Raw genomic sequence first — 19,391 nt, 5'->3', positions numbered from 1 at the left:
ATTAGTAATCAATATTAATATTATATTAATTGATTTATTTGATCATTGACCCTTGATATATAGATATTTGATCTATAATTGCCGGTTGGTAGATAGCTCATTCCATATAGTGCTATTAGGTAGGTATATATAGATGAAAGGGTGCCATTCCAAGTGTCACTAGTATGAACAGTATTAAATGGACAGCCTGCCCACAACCTAGATATTTACATCTCCCATTGTGTAACCATTTATAAACCAACCAAACAATAACAGGCTTTATAAGGAGCAAAAACTATTTCAATTTAATATTTCTCAAATTTTGTAAAAGGGCTGATTATTCAGCCTCTCTGATAAGTTTGAGTGTAATTCTTCATAAAGAACTCTTTTGACTAATTATTGGTTTCTGAAACCCGTCAAAGTGTAATCATAAAGAAGAGATACCTTTCAATGCTGATTATTGGTCTTAAGAGACAATCGCTTCAGTGTAAATATCAACAGAAAGAAACACTATCTCTTAAAAGTAACCATTTGAGACGGGTTATTGGCCTCTGAGACAGGCTTTAGTTTAAGTTTTTAAAAAAGTAACCATTTCAGACTGACTATTGACCTCTGAGACAGGCTTTAGTGTAAGTTTTTAAAAAAAGTAACCATTTCAGACTGACTATTGGCCTCTGAGACAGGCTTTAGTGTAAGTTTCTAAAAAAGTAACCATTTCAAACTGACTATTGGCCTCTGAGACAGGTTTTAGTGTAAGTTTTAAAAAAAGTAACCATTTGAGACTGACTATTGACCTCTGAGACAGGCTTTAGTGTAAGTTTTTAAAAAAAGTAACCATTTCAGACTGACTATTGACCTCTGAGACAGGCTTTAGTGTAAGTTTCTAAAAAAGTAACCATTTCAGATTGTAATTGGCCTCTGAGACAGGTTTTAGTGTAAGTTTTTTTAAAAAGTAACCATTTGAGATGGGTTGTTGGCCTGTGAGACAGGTTTTAGTGTAAGTTTAAAAAAAGTAACCATTTCAGACTGACTATTGGCCTCTGAGACAGGTTTTAGTGTAAGTTTTAAAAAAAGTAACCATTTCAGACTGACTATTGGCCTCTAAGACAGGCTTTAGTGTAAGTTTTAAAAAAAGTAACCATTTCAGATTGTAATTGGCCTCTGAGACAGGCTTTAGTGAAAAGAGCGATATATTTAAAGGAGTGTATAGCTAACAGGTTGGTGTTATTGAACTGGTCACAATAGAGTATGATAAACACTAGGTATTTACTGTAACACCACAGCAAACATTAGGTAAATAGTAAAGTCCAGGTTCAGTGACCGATGATGTCATCAAGTAGGATTAAAGTATTAATACTAGTTATGCTATAAGTATTTATACTCAGCAGGGAAAGTCGGGGATTTTTTTTCTGGGGAAAGGGGCGAGAGGATGTCTTTAGAAATAAAGACAAAAAATAACACACCTTTAGAAGTGTACCATCAAACTTCCCTTAAAAGCCATCTTATATAAAGGGTGGTAAGATGTCTTTGAAGGTAAATAGTTTCATGTCCCAATGAAATAAAATCAATGGTAGTTGAACTTGTATATAAAGACCACCTTCTTGTCAGGCTACTTTTCCTGCACCAAAGAGTGGCCTTTGTAGAGAGGTTTGATTGCTGCATATTGTTAATTGATAAAACTTTCCTGTATTGGTGGTCAGACTTGAAACTTTTTTATTTCAGTTGTCAGACTTCTCCATTCTTGAGGATCAGAGTCTTTCTTTTTCCAGGTGAGCTGGTCAGATTATCTTACTGTGATCAAATTCCTGGAGTTTATATGGTCAAATTCTCACTCCAGTCCTAGTGAGGTAAAAATGTCCCTATATTCATGTGGTCAAATTCTCACTCCAGGACTAGTGAGGTAAAAATGCCCCTATATTCATGTGGTCAAATTCTCACTCCAGGACTAGTGAGGTAAAAATGTCCCTATATTCATGTGGTCAAATTCTCACTCCAGGACTAGTGAGATAAAAATGTCCCTATATTCATGTGGTCATATTCTCACTCCAGGACTAGTGAGGTAAAAATGTCCCTATATTCATGTGGTCAAATTCTCACTCCAGGCCTAGTGAGGTAAAAATGTCCCTATATTCATGTGGTCAAATTCTCACTCCAGGCCTAGTGATCAAATTATTCAGTCATCGTGGTCAAGATTTCTGGTCTTATTGGCCAAGTAAAGGGAATTAATGTATCTGTGTAGTAAATAGTTTGATAATTGAAATTTTATATTGGCTGGTTGTAAATATTTGCCTGGTTGTAAAAATTAAATACTACTTACAAGGATATTTTCACCCCAGCTTATTTTCGCCCTTGTACCATTATACACAATTCATCTCACGTTCTTTTCACCATCTGAGGTTTATATAAAGATTTTATATTCTAGTGTAACAAATTTTTGCATTTCATCTTTGATGCTCTCTTCTTGTGTTCATGGCCAAATACGGCAAAAACCAAAATGAGGACGTACATTTCCTGGTATACCTTAGCCCTGGCATTTTGAAGCATCCATAATTACCTTGTGTATTACAAGTACAATCTGATAAGTAATGGTGTGTTTCTTATTAAACTTTTTAATTGATACTCTGTTATTTACTAGATGCTTTATTTATCTGAAAACTCTTTAAACATTTTCAATATTTGAGAGTCATTTAACGATCATAAAACTCTACTTGAATTAAACCTTGTGCATCATGTGTAGTATTAAACCAGGTGAAACTTGTCTGTGATCTTCCCGGAAAATAAATTGAATATCTAATTTGTGTGCTACAATTTACACACTATAATACCACAGAATTACTAGTGGTTACAGATATAGCACAGAGCACCTGAGGCCTGTTGTATAATACCACAGAATTACTAGTGGTTACAGATATAGCACAGAGCACCTGAGACCTGTTGTATAATACCACAGAATTACTAGTGGTTACAGATACCTCAGAATTACTAGTGGTTACAGATATAGCACAGAGCACCTGAGACCTGTTGTATAATACCACAGAATTACTAGTGGTTACAGATATAGCACAGAATTACTAGTGGTTACAGATATAGCACAGATCCCTTGAAACCTGTTGTATAATACCACAGAATTACTAGTGGTTACAGATATAGCACAGAGCCCCTGAGGCCTGTTGTATAATACTACAGAATTACTAGTGGTTAGAGATACCACAGAATTACTAGTGGTTACAGATATAGCACAGAGCACCTGAGGCCTGTTGTATAATACCACAGAATTACTAGTGGTTACAGATATAGCACAGAGCTCCTGAGGTCTGTTGTATAATACCACAGAATTACTAGTGGTTACAGATACCACAGAATTACTAGTGGTTACAGATATAGCACAGAGCCCCTGCAGCCTGTTGTATAATACCACAGAATTACTAGTGGTTACAGATATAGCACAGAGCACCTGAGACCTGTTGTATAATACTACAGAATTACTAGTGTTTACAGATATAGCACAGATCCCTTGAAACCTGTTGTATAATACCACAGAATTACTAGTGGTTACAGATATAGCACAGAGCCCCTGAGACCTGTTGTATAATACCACAGAATTACTAGTGGTTACAGATATAGCACGGAGCACCTGAGGCCTGTTGTATAATACCACAGAATTACTAGTGGTTACAGATATAGCACAGAGCCCCTGAGGCCTGTTGTATAATACCACAGAATTACTAGTGGTTACAGATATAGCACAGAGCACCTGAGACCTGTTGTATAATACCACAGAATTACTAGTGGTTACAGATATAGCACAGAGCCCATGAAACCTGTTGTATAATACCACAGAATTACTAGTGGTACAGATATAGCACAGAGCCCCCTGAGACCTGTTTTATAATACCACAGAATTACTAGTGGTTACAGATATAGCACAGAGCATCTGAGACCTGTTGTATAATACTACAGAATTACTAGTGGTTACAGATATAGCACAGAGCCCATGAAACCTGTTGTATAATACCACAGAATTACTAGTGGTACAGATATAGCACAGAGCCCCCTGAGACCTGTTTTATAATACCACAGAATTACTAGTGGTTACAGATATAGCACAGAGCCCCTGAGGCCTGTTGTATAATACCACAGAATTACTAGTGGTTACAGATATAGCACAGAGCACCTGAGACCTGTTTTATAATACCACAGAATTACTAGTGGTTACAGATATAGCACAGAGCCCCTGAGGCCTGTTGTATAATACCACAGAATTACTAGTGGTTACAGATATAGCACAGAGCACCTGAGACCTGTTGTATAATACCACAGAATTACTAGTGGTTACAGATATAGCACAGAGCACCTGAGACCTGTTGTATAATACCACAGAATTACTAGTGGTTACAGATATAGCACAGAGCATCTGAGACCTGTTATATAATACTACAGAATTACTAGTGTTTACAGATATAGCACAGATCCCTTGAAACCTGTTGTATAATACCACAGAATTACTAGTGGTTACAGATATAGCACAGAGCCCCTGAGACCTGTTGTATAATACCACAGAATTACTAGTGGTTACAGATATAGCACAGAGCTCCTGAGGTCTGTTGTATAATACTACAGAATTACTAGTGTTTACAGATATAGCACAGATCCCTTGAAACCTGTTGTATAATACCACAGAATTACTAGTGGTTACAGATATAGCACAGAGCACCTGAGACCTGTTGTATAATACCACAGAATTACTAGTGGTTACAGATATAGCACAGAGCCCCTGCAGCCTGTTGTATAATACCACAGAATTACTAGTGGTTACAGATATAGCACAGAGCCCCTGAGACCTGTTGTATAATACCACAGAATTACTAGTGGTTACAGATATAGCACAGAGCACCTGAGACCTGTTGTATAATACCACAGAATTACTAGTGGTTACAGATATAGCACAGAGCACCTGACACCTGTTGTATAATACCACAGAATTACTAGTGGTTACAGATATAGCACAGAGCACCTGAGACCTGTTGTATAATACTACAGAATTACTAGTGGTTACAGATATAGCACAGAATTACTAGTGGTTACAGATATAGCACAGAGCACCTGAGACCTGTTGTATAATACTACAGAATTACTAGTGGTTACAGATATAGCACAGAATTACTAGTGGTTACAGATATAGCACAGAGCACCTGAGGTCTGTTGTATAATACTACAGAATTACTAGTGGTTGTAGATATTATAGCACGGATCACTGGAGACCTGGGTCCATCACTGTAGTTAAATTATTTGCCCTCCAGGGAAATTTGGCCGCAGTCAAGTGAAGAAACGCTGTCTTAGAACATCTATTACAGATGTTTGGATGATGGGTGAAGGAAGTGACCAGTGGTGTTTCCAAGGTGTTGCTTGATGCTGAATATTGATTCATTTAATGCCATGTTATTTTTTATTATCTATACAGATACACACTGTAAAAATGACATATTTTTAACTGTTCATAAACATCTGACAGTTCAAATTGATTGTATTAAACATAACCGTCCTCCATCCTGATAATGAAGCACTTTCATTATTGACAAGCCTGATTCAATGACATTTTACATGTATGTATAATATACAGCTGTGTAAACTAATAATTTAAATGTGTATTCTATACTGGAAATGTCCATCCTGTTTGAAAGTCAAGCCTTCTAGTCTCTCTTTGTGAATCCTGAATTCTACCTTATTGTGGTGTGTTTGGTGGTCGATGTATTTTATGTAATGGTCGCTGTCCTGTGATGGTTGCTGTAACAGCGTAGCTGTAATGGTTCTGGCAGCTCAACAATTAAGTAGCATTACATGGATACAATAAAGCATGGGATTGCTTGAAGGGCACAAGGTAGTGCTAGGTTTTCAAGTGAGACATATAGTACAGTATGGCTAGGTTTTGTTAAGAGACACACAGTAGGGTATTGCTAGGTTTTCTAGTGGATTGCTGGAAGGGCATAGATTTTGTATGGGGACACCCTCTTTTATTTATATAACAGATTTTATGTCCACCATTACAGCTTTTCGGCCTTTCAGCTGACGAGTCGTTCATGTACAGCAAGGCCAGGTTTTATGAAACAGGTATTAAGGAATTGCAAAGTTTTTTATAAAGACATGTACAGTATGGCTTGTTTTTTTTATATATATATATTACTTTTTTTTTGAGAAAAGTAGGTGTTAATGAATGGCTAGGTTTCTAGTTAGACATGTACGATATGGTTTGGTTTTTTTGTTTGTATTTTTTTTTAGAAAAGGTAGGTATTAAGGAATGGCTAGGTTTTCTAGTGAGACATGTTTAGTACAAGTATTTTTTCAAGGCTTGGGCTTATTTGGGAGTTCAAGTGCTGATCACAATTCTTATATATTAACCTTCCTTGACAGTTGATGCGTATAATTATAAAAGATTTCTAGCTTAATTCTGGTCCAGTTTAGTTCTCATTTATATATCACAGTTATAACTCAAGAATTTAAAAAAAACTGTGACTAATTGTACGTTCAAAGACAGCGTTTCTTAACTTGACTGTGGCCAAATTTCGATGGAGGACACATAATATAACTACAGTTGGTGGTAAATACATTTCATTTATTGTTAAGAAAGAGATACAGAAATCAATTGTAAAAAATTGAAGTGACTAATTAAATTCTGCAGTGGTTATTCCTTTAAAACATTGCTGCTATATACACATAAAGCTTGTGAGAAGTAGAGATAATTTCCACAAAATTGAATAATTATTCACATTCCAATTGTTACCATGCCTAACAATGCTATGTGCTCACTTTCTTGGCGCTACGCTGAAGACAGTAAGATTGGGTCAATACATCGTCACTATGTAATAATGGCCCCCAGCTTCCGTAACAAAGCACAAGACAAAGCACAGTGAGGACACTGGCTCAACTCCCAAGTATGTCAGTAAGCTTACTGACTCTGTAGTATTGAAGGTTTACAGGGCTAATGTCTCAGTCACTGTGTCTAAGTAGGTGTGTGGTCTCTTTGTCTCTGTAGGTGTTAGTTTCTCTGTAGGTGATTTGTCTGTCTTTGTAGATATTTTATGTTTCTCTGTCTCATTAGGTTTTTAATCTCTCTGTTTCATTCAGTATGTGGTTAGTCTCTCTGTCTCAATAGGGTTTTAGTCTGTCTCTGTAGTTGATTAATCTGTCTCTGTAGGTGTTAAGTTCCTGTAACTCAGTAGGTATTTAGTCTGTCTCAATAGGATTTTAGTCTGCTTCTGTTGGCATTTTGTTTCTCCGTCTCAGTAGGTGTTTAGTCTTTGTCTCAGTAGGTGTTTGGTCTTTGTCTCAGTAGGTGTTTAGTCTTTGTCTCAGTAGGTGTTTGGTCTTTGTCTCAGTAGGTGTTCAGTCTTTGTCTCAGTAGGTGTTTAGTGTTTAGTCTTTGTCTCAGTAGGTGTTCAGTCTTTGTCTCAGTAGGTGTTTGGTCTTTGTCACAGTAGGTATTTGGTCTGTTTCAGAAGTTATTTATTCTGCGTACATCTTTAGTCATTGTGTCTTTGTAGATTATTAATCCATGTCACTGTAGGTTTTATAGTCTTTGTCTCATGAAGTGTTTTAAGTCTGTATTTCTCTGTAGTTGTATACCCTGTCTCTGTAGGTGTTTAATCTCTCTATTTGATTTTAGTGTCTCTGCTTCAGTATGTTTTAGGCTCTGTCATAGTAGGTTCTTGGTCTCAGTAGTTGTTTACTGTGTCTCAGTGAGTGTTCAGTCTCAGTAGTTGTTTACTGTGTCTCAGTGGGTGTTCAGTCTCAGTAATTGTTTACTGTGTCTCAGTGGGTGTTCAGTCTCGGTAATTGTTTACTGTGTCTCAGTGGGTGTTCAGTCTCAGTAACTGTTTACTGTGTCTCAGTGGGTGTTCAGTCTCAGTAGTTGTTTACTGTGTCTCAGTGGGTGTTCAGTCTCAGTAATTGTTTACTGTGTCTCAGTGGGTGTTCAGTCTCGGTAATTGTTTACTGTGTCTCAGTGGGTGTTCAGTCTCGGTAATTGTTTACTGTGTCTCAGTGGGTGTTCAGTCTCAGTAACTGTTTACTGTGTCTCAGTGAGTTCAGTCTCAGTAGTTGTTTACTGTGTCTCAGTGGGTGTTCAGTCTCAGTAATTGTTTACTGTGTCTCAGTGGGTGTTCAGTCTCGGTAATTGTTTACTGTGTCTCAGTGGGTGTTCAGTCTCGGTAACTGTTTACTGTGTCTCAGTGGGTGTTCAGTCTCGGTAACTGTTTACTGTGTCTCAGTGGGTGTTCAGTCTCAGTAATTGTTTACTGTGTCTCAGTGGGTGTTCAGTCTCAGTAACTGTTTACTGTGTCTCAGTGGGTGTTCAGTCACAGTTATTGTTTACTGTGTCTCAGTGGGTGTTCAGTCTCAGTAACTGTTTACTGTGTCTCATTGGGTGTTCAGTCACAGTAATTGTTTACTGTGTCTCAGTAGGTGTTCAGTCTCAGTAATTGTTTACTGTGTCTCAGTGGGTGTTCAGTCACAGTTATTGTTTACTGTGTCTCAGAGGGTGTTCAGTCTCCGTAGGTTTTAGTCTCTGTGTCCTAAGAAAGTCTTTAGTGTAGTTATGTAATTTTCTACAGGCCTTAGAGTGAAATATCTTGACATATTCTGTGGACCTGATTCACATGTTGCTCCCTGTTCATCTTCTGTGAAGTTGTGTGTTTTGGCCCTGTACATGTCTAGATCTATCAGCTATGTTTCTTTGTATGACAGATTTATGTATGACTATAGCACTAATTATACTATGGAATGCAGTGGCCTCTGAAACACAGATAATTTATTTAACATACCAAGTTGTTCCTGCTATGACGATTGTTTAGTAAACAAACAATTCTCCTTCCTCCTTGTAGAAGGATATTCCTCCATAAACAATGCACAACTTTTGGTAGCACTTAGTTCTTCATCCAATGAATTCTAACTATAGTTACGGTTGCTATGGTTGTTATTATTGAGGAGTTTTAATATGAACTATGTTTTCAAGAATAAAATAAAATCTTAAAATCATTGAATAGATACCTTGAAATAGAATTGATAATGAGAATCATTATTTCCATGACCTCCATGACAAATTTATCATTTTGTGCATCAAATCTTTGGTAAGGCTGTGAAAATTGGAATAAATTGTATACGTTAAATTGGAATAAATGCTAAAATGTAAAAATTGGAATTATGAAAAGAAAAAAAAAAACCCTGATTGGATTTGATTTTTTATTTCACAAAAGATAGACCTTTCAGAATATGTTTTCTACTATAAAGACAAATATGGTCTTATATATTCTCTTGTAATTGGATAAGTAAGAATGAAAAGGTTATCATAAAATTATAAGAAAAAAAAAAAAATTAATTAAATGAAATGAAAGTAAAAATGTACAACTTCAGTTTTCACAACTGTTACATTGTCAGCATATTTACTTGATATGTATATGTCATTATGATTCCTCAGTTGGTATTTACGAATGGATGGAGTGATAGCTTTTGTTATGCAGATATTTTTCTGTCTAGTGTACATTGCTAACTAAAACTCTGGACTACAGTATACACTTTGTATATACATCACAGTAAGAGAAATTTTAGATAATAAACACTGTTACTTATCACCACGGCTGTCTATAATATGCATAACATAATTTTCATAGTTAGTACATGGTTATTATAATTTCCTAGCGGTAAATTAATATGGAAAGTGCTGAAATAGAATATCTGTTCCTTTAACTATATTACACTCACATTGAAGATTAACAGTGTTGTTGATGGTGGACTGGTGGACGCTGCCTCGGAAATTCAATTATCACCTGGACAGGAAATGTTACTTTATGTAGATCCAGAGTCGTATATATATACATTTGCAGAATCTAGTATTAATTTCCATGGCCATTGGCCTAGTGTTAATTACTAATCAATGTCATTGGTTGGAGGGGTCATCGATACACAAGTCATAAGCTGACCAGTAAACAGTAGAAAACGCAAGTGGGGAAAATTTATGGAAATTAGGTGCATGTCACTGTGGACATGGTCTGACATTATAGATAATGGGGTGCATATTCTCCAATAGGGAGGGTCACTGGAGGGGAAATGGACTTCTAGACAGGGTCACTGGAGGGAAATGGACCATTAGACAGCGTCACTGGAGGGGATATGAACCTTAAGACAGGGTAGTGGAGGGGATATGGACCACTAGACAGGGTCAGTGGAGAGGATATGAACCACTAGACAGGGTCACTTGAAGGGATATGGACCTTAAGACAGGGTCACTGGAGGGGATATGGACCACTGGACAGGGTCAGTGGAGGGGATATGGATCACTGAACAGGATCAGTGGAGGGGATATGAACCTTAAGACAGGGTCAGTGGAGGGGATATGGATCACTGAACAGGATCAGTGGAGGGGATATGGACCACTAGACACGGTCAGTGGAGGGGATATGGACCACTAGACAGGGTCAGTGGAGGGGATATGGATCACTGAACAGGATCAATGGAGGGGATATGAACCACTAGACAGGGTCAGTGAAGAGGATATGAACCACTAGACAGGGTCAGTGAAGAGGATATGGATCACTAGACAGGGTCAGTGGAGGGGATATGGCCCACTAGACAGGGTCAGTGAAGAGGATATGGACCACTAGACAGGGTCAGTGGAGGGGATATGGACCACTAGACAGGGTCAGTGAAGAGGATATGGACCACTAGACAGGGTCAGTGAAGAGGATATGGACCACTAGACAGGGTCAGTGGAGGGGATATGGACCACTAGACAGGGTCAGTGAAGAGGATATGGACCACTAGACAGGGTCACAGGAGGGGATATGGACCACTAGACAGGGTCAGTGAAGAGGATATGGATCACTGAACAGGATCAGTGGAGGGGATATGGATCACTAGACAGGGTCAGTGAAGAGGATATGAACCACTAGACAGGGTCAGTGGAGGGGATATGGACCACTAGACAGGGTCAGTGGAGGGGATATGGACCACTAGACAGGGTCAGTGGAGGGGATATGGATCACTAGACACGGTCAGTGGAGGGGATATGGATCACTGAACAGGATCAGTGGAGGGGATATGGATCACTAGACACGGTCAGTGGAGGGGATATGGATCACTGAACAGGATCAGTGGAGGGGATATGGATCACTAGACACGGTCAGTGGAGGGGATATGGACCACTAGACAGGGTCAGTGGAGGGGATATGGACCTTTAGACAGGGTCAGTGGAGGGGATATGGATCACTAGACACGGTCAGTGGAGGGGATATGAACCACTAGACAGGGTCACTGGAGGGGATATGGACCTTTAGACAGGGTCAGTGGAGGGGATATGGATCACTGAACAGGATCAGTGGAGGGGATATGGACCACTAGACATGGTCAGTGGAGGGGATATGGACCACTAGACACGGTCAGTGGAGGGGATATGGACCACTAGACAGGGTCAGTGGAGGGGATATGGACCTTTAGACAGGGTCAGTGGAGGGGATATGGACTACTAGACAGGGTCAGTGGAGGGGATGTGGACCCTTTGGACAGCATAACAGGAAGTTATGTGGACCTCAATTAAATTTGGAAAATGTTCAAAAGTTTATTTATAGATTCCTTGTTTCACTGAAGGAACTATTAGATATGCTTCCATTGTCACTCTTTACAGTCCCCGTGGGTGACATTGTGTCAGCAGCACTAAGACTGCTAGAATCATAGACAATACTCATTACTCCGATATGATTAAGAAACCTGTAGACTTTGGTGAAGTGTTTACCCTCAGAACTAATCATTATAAACAAGGATTATTGAAGAATGGGTTTGGTAAATGGAGGATGGGTGTGGAGAAAGGCTTGGTAGAGGTAAGTATTGAAATTCTGGTATTTATCAAGGCAGATGGTTGGTTGGTTGGTTACAGGTTTTCTGCCTCCGTGACACTTCCTATCGCTAGGCGCTGTCTCACCGACAAACGTCAGTGTTTTGGCGACATGCCCAGGCAATTAACAAATTACATCTTGCTCACTGTTAAGGGATGGACTTCAATGATATAGCATTAGTAGATATTTCTTCTGAACAACAATAATTTTGGGTGGGCTTATTTATTTATTAATTTTTGTTAAATCAAATTTTTCTAGTTTTACAACAATTGCAAAACTAGTAATAACTCTTGATAGCTTGGATGTAACTGCACAAGGGACCTTACCGTGGGCGAGAAGCCACGGAAAAAACATACAGTCCAGAAAATGACCCCATACCTTTTCATGTCGGTTCCGAAATCCTGGACATCATGGTGTAAGGCGAGTGTGGTACCACTGCACCGCCGGACTACGCATGATGTGTGGAAGAAGTAGTGATAATAGGTGGTGGACTAGATATGGCCGTCACTGACCCCCAATGATGAACTGTAAAATACATCTCTGCTTATTGAAACCATTAATCTTCCATCAAACTCTATATCTCAGGTAAGGTTTCTAACTAAAAGTTGACAGGAATATGAAGGAAAGCTAAGTAGGCAGTCAATTTTACCCTCCTGTATGTCAGAAAGCTTTAGATGAAATCACTAGAACAGGTTTCTCTATTTCTATAGAGGTAAGTGGCAGGGTGATTTATTGAAATTCCTACTTAAAACTGTGAATGCTTGTAAGTTTTCATCAGTGTTTCATAGTGAGGCTATACTTATCCTGCTATACTCTGGGGGAGGTAGTAGGGTGGGTGGGGGTTGAAGATTTTCTTTCCAACGCACAGATTGTACAAAAGACACGCAAGTGAAAAGGGAATAGCACCTTTTAATACAAATTTCAGAAACAGTAGAACCAAGCATTGAATTTAACTGCATCATACAGCTGTTCCGTCCTTCGAGGACTGGTCAGTGATGCTACAACATACAGCTGTTTCGTTCTTCTAGGACTCGTCAGTGATGCTACAACATACAGCTGTTTCGTTCTTCTAGGACTCGTCAGTGATGCTACAACATACAGCTGTTTCATTCTTCTAGGACTCGTCAGTGATGCTACAACATACAGCTGTTTCATTCTTCTAGGACTCGTCAGTGATGCTACAACATACAGCAGTTTCATTCTTCTAGGACTCATCAGTGATGCTAAATTTTGAAGCATAGGAGGCGACTGATGAAATTCCAAAGTAATCCAAGAAAAGGAGAGTCAAAATCTAGATAGGGAGATGCACTGGCCCCATAATATGAAAAATTTAGTAATTTTCACCTGTCAGATAATTTTAGAACTATGTCAGATACATTTGTATAGACTCAACTGTGCCACTTTGCGAATGAATTAAAATGTGGCATGCAGGTTGTGGCAAATGTTGGGGCACAGTAGTGTCTGCCACCTGCTATCTCAAAGGTTGTACAAAAGACACACAAGTCAACAAACAGCATTGGTTTGAGGGAGTACTGTTATGGTACCGAGTCCAGTTGATAATGTGATAAAGCTTTAAAAGCATCTGTAAGTTGCCCTAGCATCAGTGGACACATTCTTCATAGGATGTGGACAGTTGTCATGTCCAGAAAATGACATAACAGAGTGGAGGCACTATGACAACAAGGCCTGGTGGTAGGAAGACACTGGTTCAGAAAATCTGTAACCAAGCAACCAGCCCCAACATCTAGGGTCTTTAGATGACTCTGACTGTTTTGTCCAGGTACAGTGTGATAGCATCTGTCAGTCTGGCCCTCTCTATCTAGGACCCTGTCCTCATTAGATCTTGGCTGTTATAAAGACCTCAAAATCAGAGACAAACATTATATGACAGTATTAAATTTAAGACATTTTAATTATGTTTAAAGTGTTGGTGATGTTATTGTATTATACTGATTAAAATGTTGAGATAAGAAATGTTGAAAAAATCATCCAGGTACAGTTTTTACTATTTTGATATTCTCAATTAAGTTTTTCTTTGCCAGTCATAGGAGTAAAATTTCAGTTCAGAAATGGTCAAGGAAAAGGAAAAAGTTGAACAGTTGACTGACAATGTTATGGGTAAAAGTTAAATGTGTCAATATTATTGGGTAAAGGTTAAACGTGTCAACATTTGGGGTAAAAGGTTAACCATGTCAAAATTAGGGGTTAAAGGTTAACCATGTCAATATTATTGGGTAAAGGTTAAACGTATTAATATTAGGGGTTAAAGGCTAACCATGTCAATATTAGGGGGTAAAGATTAAACATGTCAATATTATAGTGTAAAGGTTAACCATGTCAATATTAGGAGTTAAAGGTTAACCATGTCGATATTAGGGAGTAAAGGTTAAACATGTCAGTATTATAGTGTAAAGGTTAACCATGACAATATTAGGGAGTAAAGATCAACCATGACAATATTAGGGGGTAAAGGTCAACCATGACAATATTAGGGAGTAAAGGTCAACCATGACAATATTAGGGAGTAAAGGTCAACCATGACAATATTAGGGGGTAAAGGTCAACCATGACAATATTAGGGGGTAAAGGTCAACCATGACAATATTAGGGGGTAAAGGTTAACCATGACAATATTAGGGGGTAAAGGTTAACCAATTTACTGACAGGGAAATCTAGGCTGTAATGGTTTAGATGGAGGTGTTGTCACCTAGTTTCCTGTAGAATTTGTACAAAATTTGTTGAGATTGGAGGTGTTTTTATAGGGCTGACAGGGAAATCTGGACTGTAATTCACTAATCCAGATTTGCTTACTTCCCTTGTTTGTTGCGAGTTACATCCAAATGTTCAATACTAGCTAGGAGCATATTCGATTAACTGCTCACACTAAGATTTACTGGTGATTTCTTCTGATGTAGAAAAAAATAATATAACAGAGATAAGAGTTTCAGCCTGAAAGATTTACGACCGTTTTCCACTGTGAGGATTTTACTGAATTCAAAGATATATCATAAAGATAAAAACCTGTGCAAGACATTTTAAGGTGGTGAAGTTGATATTTATCATATATAGTTGACAACAGATATATGCAATATTAAAAAAAGTTTGTAAACAAGGAAATTGATGTGAATGCAGAAAAGTGGATCATTGATCACTGTTGCGTTGTCATAGTTTTGTACTTGTGTAAATTACTTTACCTTAATTGCTTTGGATAGCATGCACTGTGTATGTGAAAAGTCAACGTAGTAAACTCTATCACTCAATAGCTCTGTTCATGGTCTAAGGAAGTTCTCCTTATGGTCCACAGAGGCTCTCGGAGACTCTGTTCTTAGTCATCGGAGGTTCTGTTCATGGTCCAAGGAAGTTCTCCTTATGGTCCACAGAGGCTCTCGGAGACTCTGTTCTTAGTCATCGGAGGTTCTGTCCATGGTCCACAGAGGTTCTGTTCATGGTCCAAGGAAGTTCTCCTTATGGTTCACAGAGGCTCTTGGAGACTCTGTTCTTAGTCATCGGAGGTTCTGTCCATAGTCCACAGAGATTCTGTTCATGGTCCACGGAGGTTCTGTACATGGTCCACAGAGGCTCTCGGAGACTCTGTCCTTAGTCATCGGAGGTTCTGTCCATGGTCCACAGAGGTTCTGTTCATGGTCCAAGGAAGTTCTCCTTATGGTCCACAGAGGCTCTCGGAGACTCTGTTCTTAGTCATCGGAGGTTCTGTCCATGGTCCACAGAGGTTCTGTCTAGGGTCCATGGTGGTTCTGTCTATGTCTGAGGAAGTTCTCTCCATGGTCGAAGAAGGTTCTGTCCAGGGTCCACAGAGGCTCTGTCCATGGTCCACGGGGGTTCTGTCCAGGGTCCACAGAGGCTCTGTCCAGGGTCCACGGAGGTTCTGTCCAGGGTCCACAGAGGCTCTGTCCATGGTCCACGGAGGTTCTGTCCAGGGTCCACAGAGGCTCTGTCCATGGTCCACAGAGGCTCTGTCCATGGTCCACGGAGGTTCTGTCCATGGTCCACAGAGGCTCTGTCCATGGTCCACAGAGGCTCTGTCCATGGTCCACGGAGGTTCTGTCCAGGGTCCACAGAGGCTCTGTCCATGGTCCACGGAGGTTCTGTCCATGGTCCACAGAGGCTCTGTCCAGGGTCCACAGAGGCTCTGTCCAGGGTCCACAGAGGCTCTGTCCAGGGTCCACAGAGGCTCTGTCCATGGTCCACGGACGTTCTGTCCATGGTCCACAGAGGCTCTGTCCAGGGTCCACAGAGGCTCTGTCCATGGTCCACGGAGGTTCTGTCCAGGGTCCACAGAGGCTCTGTCCAGGGTCCACAGAGGCTCTGTCCATGGTCCACGGAGGTTCTGTCCAGGGTCCACAGACGCTCTGTCCATGGTCCACAGAGGCTCTGTCCATTTTCCACGGAGGTTCTGTCCTTGGTCTTCGGAGGTTCTTTACATTGTTCTGTTATCGCTGGTTGATATTGCAATATGATGCTACAGAAAAGTTGAAAACAGCCAATGTAATAAAACTGTAAAAAATAGGTGGCGCTTTGTTCTTTGTGCATCTGTTTATGATATGGAAAGGATTGGTGTATGTTGGGAAGGGTGTTTTCATTTGAATAGATACAGTTTTATTGGGAATCAGGAGAGAATGATATGTTATGTTACCATAGCTCTCTGTAAACGTGGATATGGAATCAGAGTGAAAAAGAATGAATGACATTGATAATTAATGTTTTGGAGCACCATAGCTGTGTGTGAAGTTATAGCTGTTTTGTGTTTTTATCAATATGTACTCTTATTTATGACTTTATGCAGCCAACCATAACGTTTTTGACCAGAATTTTGAAGCAGACTCTGTGAATTTTGCAGTAGGTTTCAGAATTTGGGAGTTGGGATTGTGAATGGCTGTTAATGGATCAAGTGGAGTAGAGGTGTGATGTGCTGAATGATAATCAATAATTGTGTCTATAGAGTAGGTCTGCTAGTATATACATCTCTGTAGTGGGCGGGTACTGGGACACCAGAGCTAGTGATTCAGACTAAACCTTGGAATATAAACATTGCTGTCAATCGTTTTATCGACTCAGACTATAGTTCTCACTGACACAGACTAACTAAACTGTAGCAATGAAGGTCTGCAATGACACAGACTAAATCTGGAATGATCAATAGAAAGTTAAAAAATTACTTCTAAGTTTGGTGTGACAAAGAATAAACATCAGTGTGACACAGACTAAACATTGATAGGGCAGAGGTTAAATTAAGTATGATGTGCAATACAACATGAACTGAGATTGATGTGACATAGACTAAAGATTGATACGACATAGACAAAACATTGATGTGACACAGACAAAACATTGATATGATACCGACAAAACATTAATGTGACACTGACTAAACATTGATTTGACACAGACTAAACATTGATATGACCCAGAGAAAATTCAGCTGGACACAGTGGGTCACAGGCTAAAGGTCAATGTGATATGGATTAATGATCATTGATATAACACAGAATTGGATTAAATAAATCTTATTGACAGGGATGATACTGAAGGACACTTGTTTTAAACACTAGCTTCTCATACAATATTGTTGTGCTACTGTGAAAGCATGTAAGGATGCAACACAAATTCAATTACAGGACTAATCCACACTCCTTTTAAACACTTTATTGATCAGCACCCAGTCTTAGTTTTGTTTTTGAACACTGAATATTACTACAGGATGGTTTAACAAATTGTGATGCTGATATGTACTATGGGAACCAGTTTACTGTACAGAGGCAACCTTCTACAAGCGGAGATAAGAAACAGTATTATGCAGTAGTAAATTACCCTCTGTGGTGATCGTAGTCTTACTATATATTGTGGGCACTCTCTGTTCACACATTCTCTCTCCTGACCATATTGTGTATCTAGTTACCATGGCGATAAAGAATCTGTATGTAAAAATTGTACACGTTCTAAAATAAGTAAAACTCTTATTACATTTTTTCTATTCCTTTCACAATTGAAAGAGCACCTTGTTTCCAGTAATCAAGCCTTGCATTATCTAACTGTGAAGGTCCTCAGGTTGTTTGTAGCTTTAATTCAGACCAAAATCAGTATTTCTAACATTAAAAGAAAAACAAAAATGGATTAAAAACATAAATCAGTAATGACACCAATTTAACATGGTTATTTCGTGGCTACAACACAAGATATTGATGTAGTTTGATTTACAAATCTCTAAATTCAGCTTTGACAGTTGTTGACTTGAGCTACATGAATCATAAAGTATTATTTGCATATCTTTTAAGGCGAACAAAACGAAGGTTTATGATTTTTGCTATTGGTGCAGTTTCTTTCTCCTTAACCTTATCCATGGTATGGCTGACTTGATCAACAAAGTCAGACTGCTGTTTAAGTCTTATTTGACATGTTAATAGGCAGGTTATCAGTGTCACCAGTTGTCTTTTATGATTTTCTGAATTAAAAAGAGCTTTGAAATTTACATTTCATCTTTTTAATGGTATTTGATAATTTTATGATTCAGTATATACTGACCTACATTGAACCTGTCAGTTTTGATGGAAAAGAGAGAAATGAAAATTGCAAACTATTTTGTTTAGTTATGGAAGGGAAAAGTTGAAGAAAACTGTAATGTGATGGTTCTGATTTGATGTCAGGTAAATGAAAAACATCCACATGAAGTATATGGCTTATATTGTCATGTGTTGCATCAATTGTCACATAAAATATATTGTAACTATAAGAAATTTAATTTTACTTTCGTTTATTTTATGATCTGGTAAATTCAACACGGAAAACTTTAAAGATGAAGATGTATGATAAAAATTTACATAAAGATTGAAAATTTTCTTCAAGGATAAAGGCTTAATCAAACCACCCTATGCTTTACATTGTTTTTATCACATATGCAATGTACACACAACCATATTTATCCTATGCAGAAATGTATGTACAAAATAAACTAGAATGATTGATGAAAAAATTTCATAATATGTCTATGATAGAGCTGTGATGGTTGTAATTCGAGTTGAGTACTGTGTACAACTCTGGCTCCAGGAATCTATAGTAGGTCAAAACTGCATCAGATTATGGAACCTTTCAGACAGAAATGTGGCTGCCTTCTACAGAATCGCCCTGGTTTTCAATTTCATTTAATAGTGGCAAGCTGTGAAATGTAATTAGTACTAACTACTATGGACTAACTGTGGATCATTACACAGGGAGCCTTAGTAAGGTTTTATAGAGAGTAACTACATCACATAACTTAAATCACAATCTTACCTTTAAATTCAGGCCTTATATAAATACCCAGAACCTTCTAATATGACATTCTTAAATTATCAACAACAGTTATTCTGCAATAAGCCTACAGGGCAAATTCATTACATCTAACTCAAATCACAATGTGGGCTTATTACAGGACAATGAAATAGTACATCTTTCACTAGTGTAAATGTATGTAGGTGGGCCTGCTGCTGGCTGTTTGGTGTAAACATTTAGAAAACACTGCTGCTGACTGTATGGTGT

The sequence above is a fragment of the Ylistrum balloti genome, unplaced genomic scaffold, assembly GCF_031769215.1.
Source record: "Ylistrum balloti isolate Yb309-2 unplaced genomic scaffold, AGI_CSIRO_Ybal_v1 Utg369966, whole genome shotgun sequence".
NCBI classification, from domain to species: Eukaryota; Metazoa; Mollusca; class Bivalvia; order Pectinida; family Pectinidae; genus Ylistrum; species Ylistrum balloti.
This window is presented reverse-complemented; position numbering follows the sequence as displayed.